The sequence below is a fragment of the Protopterus annectens genome, chromosome 2.part1 (genome assembly GCF_019279795.1).
Source record: "Protopterus annectens isolate FY-2018-M chromosome 2.part1, PAN1.0, whole genome shotgun sequence".
Classification (NCBI taxonomy): Eukaryota; Metazoa; Chordata; order Ceratodontiformes; family Protopteridae; genus Protopterus; species Protopterus annectens.
This window is the reverse complement of record NC_056729.1, coordinates 584918942-584933456: the sequence shown is the minus strand read 5'-3', so window position 1 is coordinate 584933456 and position 14515 is coordinate 584918942.

The following is a 14515-nucleotide window of genomic DNA, read 5'->3' as shown; positions in this document are numbered from 1 at the left end:
TGTTACGGACAATATCTGGAAATCCTGGGAATATATGGACAGTTGAAAGGTATGAATGTGAAGTATATGGTCCAAACACAGTAAAGGACAGTGTACCTACAAAGCAGAGTATTGTGATAACTCATTCCTGGCATTCTGTATTGAAGCTGTGTTAATTGTCTGTAACAGGACATGGGACTGCCATGTAAAATGATCATCTAGGGGAAGTGTGTGAATTGAATAGTGACACAGATGAATTGCTGGAATGAACACAGGGAAACAGTAGAGGTGAAACTCCCACATGTATAGCAGAGGAGGGCATTCCAATGGAAGATGGTTGTAGCAACAAATATTCATATGGTATAGTACGGACTGTACTGTGAATATGTGTTGTCTGTGACTGTCACACAAGGTGACATAATAATAGGAAGGATGTCTGTGTGAGATAAGCATTCTTATGTTATTAATGCAGAGGTCATCTATCAGGGATCTGACATACAATTGGGGAAGGGTGAATATTGGGAATCTGTGCAAAATTATATACCTCAATATGAATGTACTCTCAGCAGAGGTCTCCAGCAAGGTGGCTCAGGTAAAGGAGCATGGCAAACATTACAAGAACCAACTACAATCATGGACAATATCAGGATAATACCACCACTAATCCCATGCCTCTGACATAACACATGTGATGTGGAATGATAACAGATGAGCCTGCACACACACACTTGACAACTATTATGATACATCTACACTCTATGAGAGTAACCACACATACTGTCCTGGTACTGTAATGTCTGCAGGAGGTGTTAGAAGGGACACTGCTATACATGTATGTGACAGTAAGGTCAATACAGGCTACTTGCCTTGTGTGCACGGCATATATCTATGGCACAATCCACATTGTTATGAGTGATATACATGCCATTAATGTTGTCAAACACCTATGTATGCAGTGTGTGCATAAGTTGAACAGATAGCACACATGCATCTGGTATAACAACTCTCTAAGGCCAAGAACACTGCATCAATGGGCACAGGCAATATCCCAGGATGCCATCTAAAGAGCATGAAACATGACCTATCAGGCCATCTAGAATTGCTATTTAACTATAGCCTCCAAACAGGCTTCGTGCCTTATGAATGGAGAATAGCAACAGTCATCCCTCTGCACAAAGGTGACCCATTTACAGACCCTGATAACTACAGACCCATAAGTCTCACTAGTCTTATATGTAAAGACATGGAAAGAATTGTCATGGAAATGATCAATAGTGATATAGTAAACCTCCAGACACTGGACCCAACCCAGTCTGGTTTCATCAAGGACAGGACATGCCTGCTCAACCTGGTGGACTTGTTTGAAGAGATCACCAAAGCAAAGGATGAGGGCAAAATGGTTCACACTGTCTATCCTCACTTGGCAAAGGCAATATGATACAATATCCCACTCAGGCATTGTTGACAAACGCGAGAGGTTAGGTACAAACCTGTACATCACCCAGTGGATAGCCAACTACCTCACAGACAGGACCCATGAAGTTAAAACTGGGGAGTCCAACTCTGCAAAAAGGTCAGTCACAAGTGGAGGGATCTGTCCTTGGACTACTCTTTTTTCACACTTACTTGTCTGAAGTCAAGGCCAATGTCAATGGTTTCTGGCAAACTACATTTGCAGATTACTGCAAATTAAGAGCTGTCACTGAATCCCACACTGACACAAATATTCTCCAGGAAGGGCTGACACAGACAAACAGCTGGTGTCAGAGCCATGGACTAAAGCTAAATGTCAAGAAATGCATAATGGCATCCACCCAGAAATCATCCATCCTTGGTAACTATCATATTGACAACACACCACTTAGAGATGACCAAGTAGTTATGGACATGCATAGACAGTAACCTAGACTTTGACCATCATATGTCTACAGTAGTGAGGAAATCATTCTGTTTTGCAACTTATAAACAAAGTTATGGCATCTAGGTCCAAGGAATTCATTGTTCCACTGTATTTCGCATTCATGAGACCTATCATTAAGTACAATCCCCCTTTGTTGTGTGCCTAACCAGGCATATCCAACAAATGGAGCATCCACAGAAGTTCCTCACTAAAAGAATACAGGGTGTAAGTAAAATGTCCTATGTAGACCGCCTCAAGACCCTATCCCTGGATTTTGTCTCTTACAGGCTTTTGAGGGGAAATCTATGCCTGCCATACAGGGAATTGTCAGACTCCACTTTGATGGACCTCCTGCATATCCACAAAACAGACAGCACCAGAATTACCCATTCTAAAGAATTAAACCTTGCCTGTGATATAAATAGGACTGCTGGAGAAACAGGTATGTATCTCAGAGACTATCCCATTTCTGGAACTGGCTCCCCATCCATGTGAAGTAGAGTTCCTCCCTATTCCAATTCAAGTGTAACTTGGACAATTGGATGGGGAAAAGGAAATTCATCCCTGGTTTGGCAACTATGTCTCTAATGGATACAGGCAACCTGTTAATGGTTCATCTCTCAGACCCCTGCTTATTAATCTTTCATCTACCAACCCCTACTTAGACTTATCAAGGGTACCCAAATTTGTCAGAATTTTTTTTTCTTTGGAGTGGTTATTTCTTCTCAGAGATTTGGGATGCATGGCTAATCTTAAAAGGCATTTGAAGTCATTAGCCTTGTAAATACTTATGAACCTTTGAACATTAAACTAAAAAATGCAAAACTAAACTAATTCTAATAGAGTTTAACATAACTCTCATGATACTGCTAAAAGTATTAAAAATACTATGTAATCTATATAAATTCCTGGTCAACAGTCAAACTATTCAATTACAGCAGTCTTTGAAAATGAATGGAAAACACAAATTCAAATTACAAATACAGGAAAAAATTTTGAACTGAATACATTGGGTCTGCTGCATGTGATAAAACTACATTTCTTATAATGTAGGTTAAAAATAATTATGTCTGGATTCAACATCCACCATGAAGCTTGTTTTCTAAAGCTATAGTACTATTTCATTTATCACTCTGCAGACCGCCATGTAGGCAATTTCTATTTGCCATACTTTTATATACCAGAACATTTCATGTGCAATAAGAGTTTTGAGAGTAAAACTACAATGTGATGTTATGTTTATAGTAATTTCTCTGGGGTGGAGCCTTACAGACTTCATATACCAGGAAGCTTGGACAGTCTGGCACTCTGCTGCACAAGCACAGCTACACAAACCAGTATTTATCATGTTAAGTAAGAAAAAAATAGCCTAGGTAAGGCAACCTTCTTGTATATAATATAAATTTCACCTATCTCACTTGTCTCTGCTTAACTGCACTATGGTGATTGAGTTTGGTATTGCCTTGTTGCATACAGCGAAAGCAATGTCTCTTTCTTAGTTTAGCTTGCAAATTACACTTCTGGACACATTACTGAAATTTGTCCTGCCACCTGTAGTGATTGTGACAAAGGAGATACTGCCAGCACAGCTAGCTGGAATTTTGTAAATAATTGCATGTCATTTGTGAATATCAACATGATGTGTATTAGAACTGTACATCATGTGTACATCAAACTGGTATAGAAGTGTGTGTTGAAAAGGTTTTTGCAGAGTGCTGTGTGAGATGTAACTACAGTGTTCCCTGCTAAAAGAGAACAGAAATGTATATGCACTATTGTAAGTGTTTAAATGTATATATTGTAACAGTGGAAACTGGAATATGGGAGGTAAACTTCAGAAAAATAACTGAAATTAAATTACCTTATGGCTATATCATAAAAAGATTTTATATTTCAGTTTCAGTGCAGTGGGAGACATAATGTTTGTGCTGAGAAGTTTTCTGTATTGTCTTTGGGATGAACTAATTATTAGTTTTGAAAACATGAAGGAAGGTAATTGTTTATGACTTCCAGCATCTGTCAAAGATCTGAGGTCTATGTATTTTCACAGGTAGATGCTAAAAACTGATAGCTTCCAGCAATGGGGGTGTCACCTGGGTTAGAGTCAGATGATATGAAATGATGTCCTTCTGCAAGCTATCCAAGCAGTAATATTTGAGATATTACTTTGAGAAATCTCTGAGAGAGAGAGAGAGAGAGAGAGAGAGAGAGAGACAGAGCATTCTGTATTCTGTCTTGGACCTGACAACAACTAGAAGATCCATTCACCACATCTGCCTTGTTCTTATTAAGTCAGTTAACTAGAGTACAGTAATTCTTTTAAATTCAGTCAGGAATATAGTAAAGCTTAGTTTAGATGTTTTTCTGTATTTATTTGAGACTGTACTGCAATGTTATTTTAAATATTTCTTGTGGTTTTGAACTCTGATGCCACTATGAATATATACTGAGTATGTTCTTGTTATCAGTACTACCAGGAAGTAATAGAGAGGAATGTGAGGGAAGGAGAAAAATAAGGGAGGAAAAGAGGGATGGGAAGGATGGAAGGCAGGAAAGAGGGAGGGGAGGAATTTTAGGTGGGATGGTTACAGTGACATCTCCTGGTGCTGTGTAGATAATGTCTGAGAGCTACCTTGAATTCTTGTGCATGGGTAATACTTTTAAGGACCATGGGAAGCTTATTCAATGAGAGAGCAGGAAGATAGCAATATAGGTTTTGTCCTAGTGATTTTTTTCACTTTATGAATTTGTAAGAGGCATTGGTCTGAGCTTCTGAGGGAGCATGGTGAGTTATAGAGGGAGACAAGAGAGGATTTGCTAGGGCAGAAGGAGGGCATATTTAGGATGGTGTGGATGATGAGAAATTGAGAATATATAAGTTGGTTAGGAAATTCTAACCAGCAAAGATTCTGGAGAGCAAGACAGTGATGATATTTAGGTGGAATGTTAGCTACACATCTGGCTATTTTGTTATATGTGGTTTCAAGTTTGGATAGAAGAGAGGACTGTAAGTTAGTAAGGAACTGAGAGCAGTGCAGGATATTCGGAAGGAGATAAGCCTAGGCAAGTGAGATTCTGGGGTTAGGGGTGAGGAACCTTTGGTTTCTATAAAGTAAGCCAAACTTTTGGTGCTTTTTCTTTATACAGTTATGTACAAAGAGATTGAATTTAAGTTGGTCATCGATAATTATGCCAAGGTGCTTTGTGTGGGGTTCAGTTAAGATTATGATGTTGTTTAAGGAAGAGATGGTAAAAGAGGATTAAAGATGGTAGAGAGATTTGGGTACAAATAGGAAGAGTTTTGTCTTTTTAGGGATAAGGATGAGTTGGTTGTCAGTAATCCAAGTTTCAGTGAGGTTAAACATGGTTTGAGTTAGAGAAAGCAGATCAGAAGGGCTGTCAGCAATGTTGATGATAGAGTCATCTGCATACTGTATGAGGGATGACTGAGAACAGGATGTGTGGAGTTGGTTACTAAAAATGTTAAAAAGAAGAGAGCCTAAAATAGAGCCTTGCGGGATGCCCATTTTTATGGGGATAAAGGGAGATAGAGCTGAGAGCCATATGACGGATTACTGTCTGTTAGTGAGGTAGCTGGTAAACCAGGAAATAGTAGCAGGGGATATGTTTAGTTGAGTTAGTTTAGTAAGGAGGATGAAGTGGGAGACAGGGTCAAAGGTTTGGAGAGGTCTAAGAAGAGGCAGGACATTAATTTATTACTGACTCTGGCTAGGGAGATGCTGTTTGTAAAGTACATAAGAGCAGTGGTGGTGCTGTGGTGGCGGAAACCATGCTGGGTAGGGGTGATGAGGTTTTCTAGCATGAGATAAGACAGGATTTGTTTATGTACACAGTGCTCAAGAATGTTGGAGAGTGGAGACAGTATGGCAGTCAGGTGGTAATTAGAGAGCTCTACAGAGTTTCTGTGTTTGTGCATAGGTAAGGTGTGGAATTTCTTCCAGAGATTTGGGACAGTGGCTTCATGGACTGAGTGGTTAATGAGGATGGAAACTGGGTATGCTATGGAGTTGGCAGCAGTCTTTAGGAAGAGTGAAGGCAGGTTGTCAGCTGATGGAGAATATGGTTTAAGTTTATAAAGAAGCTTTTTAATGTAGCTAGTGGGGATGGGACTTAGTGAGAATAGGGAGTTTTGTAGTGGGAGTCTGCAGAGAGGTGAGAGACTGGTAAGTTGGAAATAGGCATAAGTTTGCATATATCATCAGTAACGTAGCTATTGAAGATAGAAGCAGTTTCTTGGGTGAGTTAACAGGGCAGGGATTAGGTGTAGAGGGGTTTCTGGGGTTGAGAATTTGGTTGACTGTATCCCAGACTTTTTGGGGATTTCTAGATTGCGTGGTAGAAGTTTTTTTGTCAATGTTTATGTGTTTTTTGGCCAGGTGGGATGAAGATTAAGTTGAGTGTGATAAGAAGTGATGTAGGATAAGATGAGAACAAGAAAGGATAACAGGTGAAGGAGAAACATAGAGATGGATAAGGAGTAAAAACTGGGTTGGTGGTTTGTGAGTGATTGGAGGAAGATGATATGGGTTAATATGGGGAGGGGGATGCAACTAGAGAGTTTGAAAGATGGAGGGATGGACCATGATTGGTTAATGATAATGGTTATGGGAGTGTAGATGGGGTGTAATGAAGCTGGTTAGCTATAAAGAAATTGATTTAGGGTGGGTGGGAATGGGGGTAGGGTAGAAAAGCAGAGTGAGCCCAAGGATAGTGAGGGTGAACGAAGCAGGCTGGGCACTACTCCTCACTGTGCAAGAAAAACAATCACTGAAGCCCAGAGGGGTAAGTATAGTGACTGTTAATAAGTATGATAGCAAGGTTAGAGGAGATAATTTTGAAGATTTGTGTGGGGGGGCAGATTGACAGAGCAAGAGAGGAGATAGGAGAATAGGTACAGGGAAGCCTGTGGACTAAAGCAGTTAGAGGTATAGGTGGCCTAAAGTTGCAGTAGGATGTGAAGAAGAGCTGGGAAGAGGGGGAGATGGAGAGAGTGTGGAGGCTGGAGTAAGGAGTAGAGGAAAATTAGTGCAGTTGGCAGAGATCAGTAATGAACAGGACACTTGCTTATTTGTTAATAACTGGTACAGAGAAACTTAGGGTGAGCATACAAGTTGGCAAACTCCAGTGACCTGTGCTTGGGCCTTTACTGTTTGAATTGTGTTTCTAGATGGTTCAGGCTAAAGTATATGGTCTTTACCTTACCAAGTTTGCAGATTCTTGCATGTTGTGTGCAATCATTGAGTCCACCAATGGTGATAACATAGTACAGGAGGAGCTAACACACACAATTGAATGGTGACAAAGGCACATGATCTGCAAATAAATATAGAATTGTGTGTTTGTAATGGTGTCTGTCTGAAGTGGAGTTCCATGTTAATCACAGTATTGACAAACAATCATGCTATGCAGAAACCCAGTGATGCAATCACCAGAAACACATTTAGATAGCAATCTGAACTTTGACTATCAACTGCCAACACTACTATTGAAATCCTGTGTTGTGTACATCCTAAGTCATGCCATCATATTGATATCTTAAGATTGTATGACAGCACTTTAGTCAAACGTCATTACAGCACTAATCGAGTATAATGCTATTTTTTACATGTACCTCACCAGACACATGACGCAGCTGGATAGACCACAGGGCTTTCTCAGAAAGAAAACACAGGGCCTACACAACATGTCATGATGTATGTGGATAGATTGGAAGTCATGTCACTGTAAACTTTATATTATAGGATGAAGTGACTTCTGCCTGACCTTGCCCTGGTGGGAATACTGTATATAGAAAAATATGATATAGCTGATGACATCAACAGTGTCATTTGAGCAGAAGGCAACAGTGTCCCACATGCTGGTGTAAATGTTCTCTGTAATGTCAAGCAACAGCTCACACACACACACACACACACACACACACACACACACACACACACACACACACACACACACACACACACACACACAAGCCCACAGTTGAATGCAATAAGACTAAAACACCTCCCTATCTAACTACACAGACTATATAACATGGTAATTTACACAAGTGCTACTGTTCAAGTCCAACGTGCAGTCTTTCAGACAACACTTTATAGCTGATGACATCAACAGTGTCTGTTGAGGAGAAGATAACAGTGTACCACATGCTGGTGTAAAATGCTCTCTATAATGTCAAGAAACAGCTCAAACACACACAGTTGATTGCAGTGAAAACTGAAGCCCTACCTAGGTACACAGACTACAGAACAAGAAATGTTATGCAAGTGCCAACGCAAAGGTCTGATTTACACATGAGTGCAGATGAACTTATAGTACATGACATCAGCAGGCCATGTGGGAGAGACGAGTTTGGGAGGCCTGTATGAAATTGATGTGTAGCCTTGAGAAAGTATCACAATATTGGTAATCTGTGTAATTGGAGAAGTAACTCTAGGATACACACATCTGCTATACTGTCTGGACACTGATACATGCCCAGTTCACTGCAGTGAGAACAGAACCCTTACCCAAGTACACAGACTACAGAACTCAGTACTTAACACATGCACCACAACTCAAGTCTGATTTATACATGAGTGCAGGTGAACTTATAGTATATGACATCAGCAGGGCATGTGGAAGGCAAGAGGTTGGGAGGCCCATATGAAATGGATATGTAGCCTTAAGCAAGTATCAAAATACTAGCAATCCATGTAATTGGAGAAGTAACTGTAGGATACACATGCCTGATCTGCTGTCTAGACACACACACACACACACACACACACACACACACACACACACACACACACACACACACACACACACATGACTGCTTTGTGAACAAAACCCTACCTATCTAAGTACTCAGGCTACAGAACACAGTATTTAACACAAGTGCCACAACTCTAGTCTGATTTATATAGGAGTGCAAGTGAACTTATAGTACATGACGTCAGCAGGCCATGTGGGAGATAAGAGGTTTGGAGGCCTATATGAAATGGATGTGTAGGCATGAGCAAGTATCAAAATACTGGCAGTCCATGTAATTGGAGAAGTATACACATGTATGGTCTGCTGTCTAGACACACACACATATACACACACACACACACACACACACACACACACACACACACACACACACAAGCCCACAGTTGAATGCAATAAGACTAAAACACCTACCTATCTAAGTACACAGACTATATAACATGGTAATTTACACAAGTGCTACTGTCCAAGTCCAACTTGCAGTCTTTCAGACAACACTTTATAGCTGATGACACCAACAGTGTTTGTTGAGAAGATAACAGTGTACCACATGCTGGTGTAAAATGCTCTCTATAATGTCAAGAAACAGCTCAAACACACACAGTTGACTGCAGTGAGAAGAGAAGCCCTACCTAAGTACAGACTATAGAACAAGAAATGTTATGCAAGTGCCAATGCAAAGGTCTGATTTATACATGAGTGCAGGTGAACTTATAGTAGATGACATCAGCAGGCCATGTGGGAGAGACATGTTTGGGAGACCTGTATGAAATGGATGTGTAGCTTTGAGAAAGTACCAAAATATTGGTAATCTGTGTAATTGGAGAAGTAACTCTAGGATACACACATCTGCTATACTGTCTAGACACTGATACATGCCCAGTTCACTGCAGTGAGAACAGAACCCTTACCTAAGTACACAGACTACAGAACACAATATTTAACACAGGCACCACAACTCAAGTCTGATGTATACATGAGTGCAGGTGAACTTATAGTATATGACATCAGCAGGGCATGTGGGAGACAAGAGTTTGGGAGGCTTATATGAAATTGATATGTAGCCTTAAGCAAGTATCAAAATACTGGCAATCCATGTAATTGGAGAAGTAACTGTAGGATGCACATGCCTGATCAGCTAGACACACACACACACACACACACACACACACACACACACACACACACACACACACATACACACACACACACACACACACACACACACACACACACACACACACACACACACACACACACACACATGACTGCTTTGTGAACAAAACCCCTACCTATCTAAGTACACAGGCTACAGAACACAGTATTTAACACAAGTGCCACAACTCAAGTCTGATTTATATAGGAGTGCAAGTGAACTTATAGTACATGATGTCAGCAGGCCATGTGGGAGATAAGAGGTTTGGAGGCCTGTATGAAATGGATGTGTAGGCATGAGCAAGTATCAAAATACTGGCAGTCCATGTAATTGGAGAAGTATACACATGTATGGTCTGCTGTCTAGACACACACACATACATACACACACACACACACACACACACACACACACACACACACACACACTTACTTGACTGCAGTGAGAGTAGAACTCCTACCTATCTAAATAGACAGACTACAGAGCATAGTACATTAAGCAAGCACCACAGCACAAGTCTGTTCTACACAAGAGTGCAGCTGAACTTAAAACAGATGGCATCAGCAGGCCATGTGGTTGAAAACAGGTTGTGAGGCCTGTATAGGTGCATAGCTTCATAAGTTCATATGAGACTACTTGCCTAATAGCAAAATGGTCTTTAGAAGCCTAGCTGTGCAAAAACACAAGTACCATTATTGAGCATAGTTGGATGGTTGTTTTTAGCAGAGTGTGTTTGTGAGCAGCAGCAAATGGCCTTGTCCATGAGGGACATAGATGCCAGCCTAGAGGTGACTTTACAATCAACCAACCAGTAGTCAAGTTTGCACTTGAACAGAGTCATTAAGGATCACTGCTTCACATGCAGTGGGAGCCTATTACAGAGGAGTGTGAATTGTTGTGAGATATATCTGCCTCCCCAGCATGCTCTGTGTATGTCACATGTTAGGCTGAGAACTCTGGGGCAAATTATATTTGTCCCATTTGAATTGCAGATGTCCATCATTTACAGAAGGCCAGGGTCTGAGACTGCTCTGCAGGGTAGTCATAAGTCACCTATCAGTAGCCTGCCTGATACTGAGTACAGTGACAGGTATGTGAGTACTTCCATGTATGTCATATTTGGAGGCCTGTGAGTCTCCCATGCACAATCTTTTGTTCTCTCAATTGTTGCAGGTGTCTAATGAGGTATAGGGGGATGTGAGCATTGTACTCTATTATTGGTACAAAAGAGGTATGACTACCCTGGTCTTGGATGTGATATCCATATGAATGATGTGTGCAATGCAGATTGTGTGTGTATGGGCATATGTCCTAAACCTCAGGACAAGGTTCAGGGAACTCATGGGCTTGGCCCAGGAGAACCTGGCAGAAGCCCAGCAGCAGAAAAAGGTCTGGTATGACAGGAATGCTCAAGCTAGTGAGTATGCTGTAGGACAGCAGGTTATGGTTCACATTCCTGTCAGATATAACAAGCTGCAGACCACTTGGGCAGGACCGTTCAAAGTGGTTAGGGAGGTCAGTGATGTGCACTACATGGTAGAAATGCTAGGCAGGAGGCAAGGGAACAAATTGTACCGTATTAACATGATGAAACCTTACCATGATAGGGAGCACAGGTGCTAAGTATTTACAGTACATGGCAGGAGGAGTCTGGAGGGATCTATGGCTACAAAGAGCCAGCCAGCAAAATCCCAAATTACTATGGTGGAGCATAGAATTGCAGCCATATGATAGGCCAGTGCAGCATTGTACTGGGATCAGCAATTCCAATGCAGGTGGAATCTCAAGACAGGGAATGGAGTAAGGTATTCCCAGATAGGCTCAACCCTCTCAAACAATGTTTCTCAAGGTCACTTGAAAAACTAGCTTGAGTCTTCGGGGTAGGAGTTGGGGAAAAATGTCATGAAAGGAGATACTTCCAGCCCAGCTAGCTGGAATTTTGTAAATAATTATATGTCATTTGTGAATATTAATATAATTTATATAGAAGTGTGACAAAGGGGAGATATTGCCAGCTCAGCTGTCTGGAGTTTTGTAGGTGGTTGTGTATCATTTGTATCAACATGCTTTGTGTAGGATGTTTGTGTTGCAGATGTGTTGGAACTGTGTGTCATATTGTACAGATATGTACTAAAGAGATATTTTGTAAAATACTGAGCAGAATTGTATATGCACTATTGTAACTGTTTAGATGTATATATTTTGACAATGGAAGCTGCAGCACAGGAGATTGACTTTGGGGGAATAGTTGAGACTGACTTACTTGATGGCTGGTCAATAAAAAGGGATGTTATCATTCAGTTTCAGTGCACCAGGAAGCATAATGTCTAGAACTGGAAGTTTTTTGTATTATCTTTGAATGTGGAGGAATGTAAATTATTTTACTACTTTCACCATATTCCAAAAGATCTGAGGTCTATGCATTTTCACAGGTAGATGCTGAATGCTAAAAGCTGCATAGGTGGGGGTTTTCACCTGGGATAGTCAGATGACATGAAGTGATGTCATTCTGCAAGCTATCCCAGCAGTAATATTTGGGACATTAATTTGAGAACTCTCTGAGAGAGAGACTGAGCACTTTGTATTTTGTCTTTGACCTGACGAGAAGATCCACTCACTACATCTGTCTTACTGGTTCTGTAAGAAAGTTTAGGGAACAGTATAATTCTTTTAGAGATAGTCAGAAATATAGCTGAGCTTAATTTAGATGTGTTTTCTTTATTTATTTGAGACTGTCTTGCAATGTTGTTTTAAATATTTCCTGTGATTTGGGACTCTATATATATATATATATATATATATATATATATATATATATATATATATATATATATATATATATATATATATATATATACATATACACATATATGTGTATATATATATATATATATATATATATATATATATATATATATATATATATATATATATAGTATTGTCTTGTTCTTTTATTATTTATTATTAAATATATTTAAACCCTTCATTGTGGCTGGTCTGTCTAGACATATTTAAGCTCTGGGAGTACTTGCATATTCATTTGGTGACACTGTGTAGACTCCTCCTAATAGCCTTGCTCTTGGTCAAACTACCATTTGTATTGATAGCAACATTACACAGTAAGATTGGACACCCTTTAAGGGCCTTAAAATAGCTGATAAGGTTGTGGCTGTTGGTGGTGATAACTACCTTATAGTCTGGGCAAAAGGGGGCATAGCTAGTAAACCTATGCCAGCCTTTCCCAGGTGTGTGCGTGTGTATAAATCAAACCTCAAAGTGTGTGTGTGTGTGTGTGTGTGTCAGCTACTTAGGCAGGGACACGAAGCACTGGTTGGACAGAGAGGGTGCTGGAAGTCTTGGCTTGGCCACTCTTCTGAGATCTCAGCTCTATAGCTGTGCCAGTTGAGAGTCTTATTGGGGATCTGGAGAAAGAGGGAGAAACCAGCCCCAGACTAACTGTGGTCTCTGTGTGCTCTTAAGGGAAATTGCACTTTACTGTGTGTATTTTTCATCCTCCCAATGCACATCCACCACTGGTGACAGTGGTGAGGATTGAGGCTCCTTGATTACTGTTGCCCCTGCTGGGGCATCACAGGGCACATAGTGATGAAAGTGTAAATTGCTATCAACATGTGTTCCTAAGTCTCATAACACTGTATTTGAGCTTGGGGGAAGTGCTATGTATATTATAATTAGCAGGGGTACTTCAGTGCCAAAGGTGACAAAGATTCATTGTATGCTTAAAGTTCAGTCTGTGAGTTTCTCACCAATCATCAGCCTGTGTGGGCCCCTACTGTAACATATTACCATCATTGGGAGATTCTGTATGAGTGCGTCCAGTTAACAATTATCTGCAAACTTGGTAAACCACAGGCCATCTGCTGTTGCCTGTCCTTCAGGGAAGTATTTAGAAAACAGTTGAGGGCCCAGCACAGATCCTTGTGGTATAATACTGGTGATTGGGCTAGTGACGGAGGTGCAGTCTCCAACTTGGAGAGTGTGTGTTCTGTTGTTGAGCCAGTTGGCTCTTCATCTAGTACTGTATGGCCTAATTCCCAGATAGGAGATCTTCACTATGAGATTGGGGGATAGTGTCAAAGGCCTTGGGTAATTCATTATAGGTGGTATATCCTGTTATCCTTCATCTATGTCTTTGTGGTCATTATCCAAGAAGTCCACAATGGTCAATAATCAAGATCTACCCTTGCCAAACCCAAAATGGGTAGGGTCAAGTGTGTTGAAGGTCACCTTTGTCCCTGTGGATGGGCCATGCTGATTTTTGTAGCAGCTGTGCAGATAAGGCTTTTTAGGCATATGGCTCAGAAGTTGTAGTTCTGCATGTTACCATATCGATGTGCATTGCATAGCGCAGATTTGATATTACATTTTTTAATGTGGTGGACATATGTGTGGAAAAATACTGAGAACCTAGGATTGTATTGCTTGGGCGGTGCCAACACATGGATGTATTTTAAACATATAGCACATCATTAAATGGGGCCCTCAGTTTGAAATGTTTCCACATGTACTTTCATGTCATAGAAAGGAAGTGGACAGTAAACAGCAGAGACACTGCATAATATATACATTTCCATAGTGCGAGGAGTAGTAGATTGCGCAACAGGTATCAAAGTGTATATTGCATACGAGATACACCTGTTTGCGTAATGTTAAACTCTGACAGTTAGTATTGAGTCTATGGAATA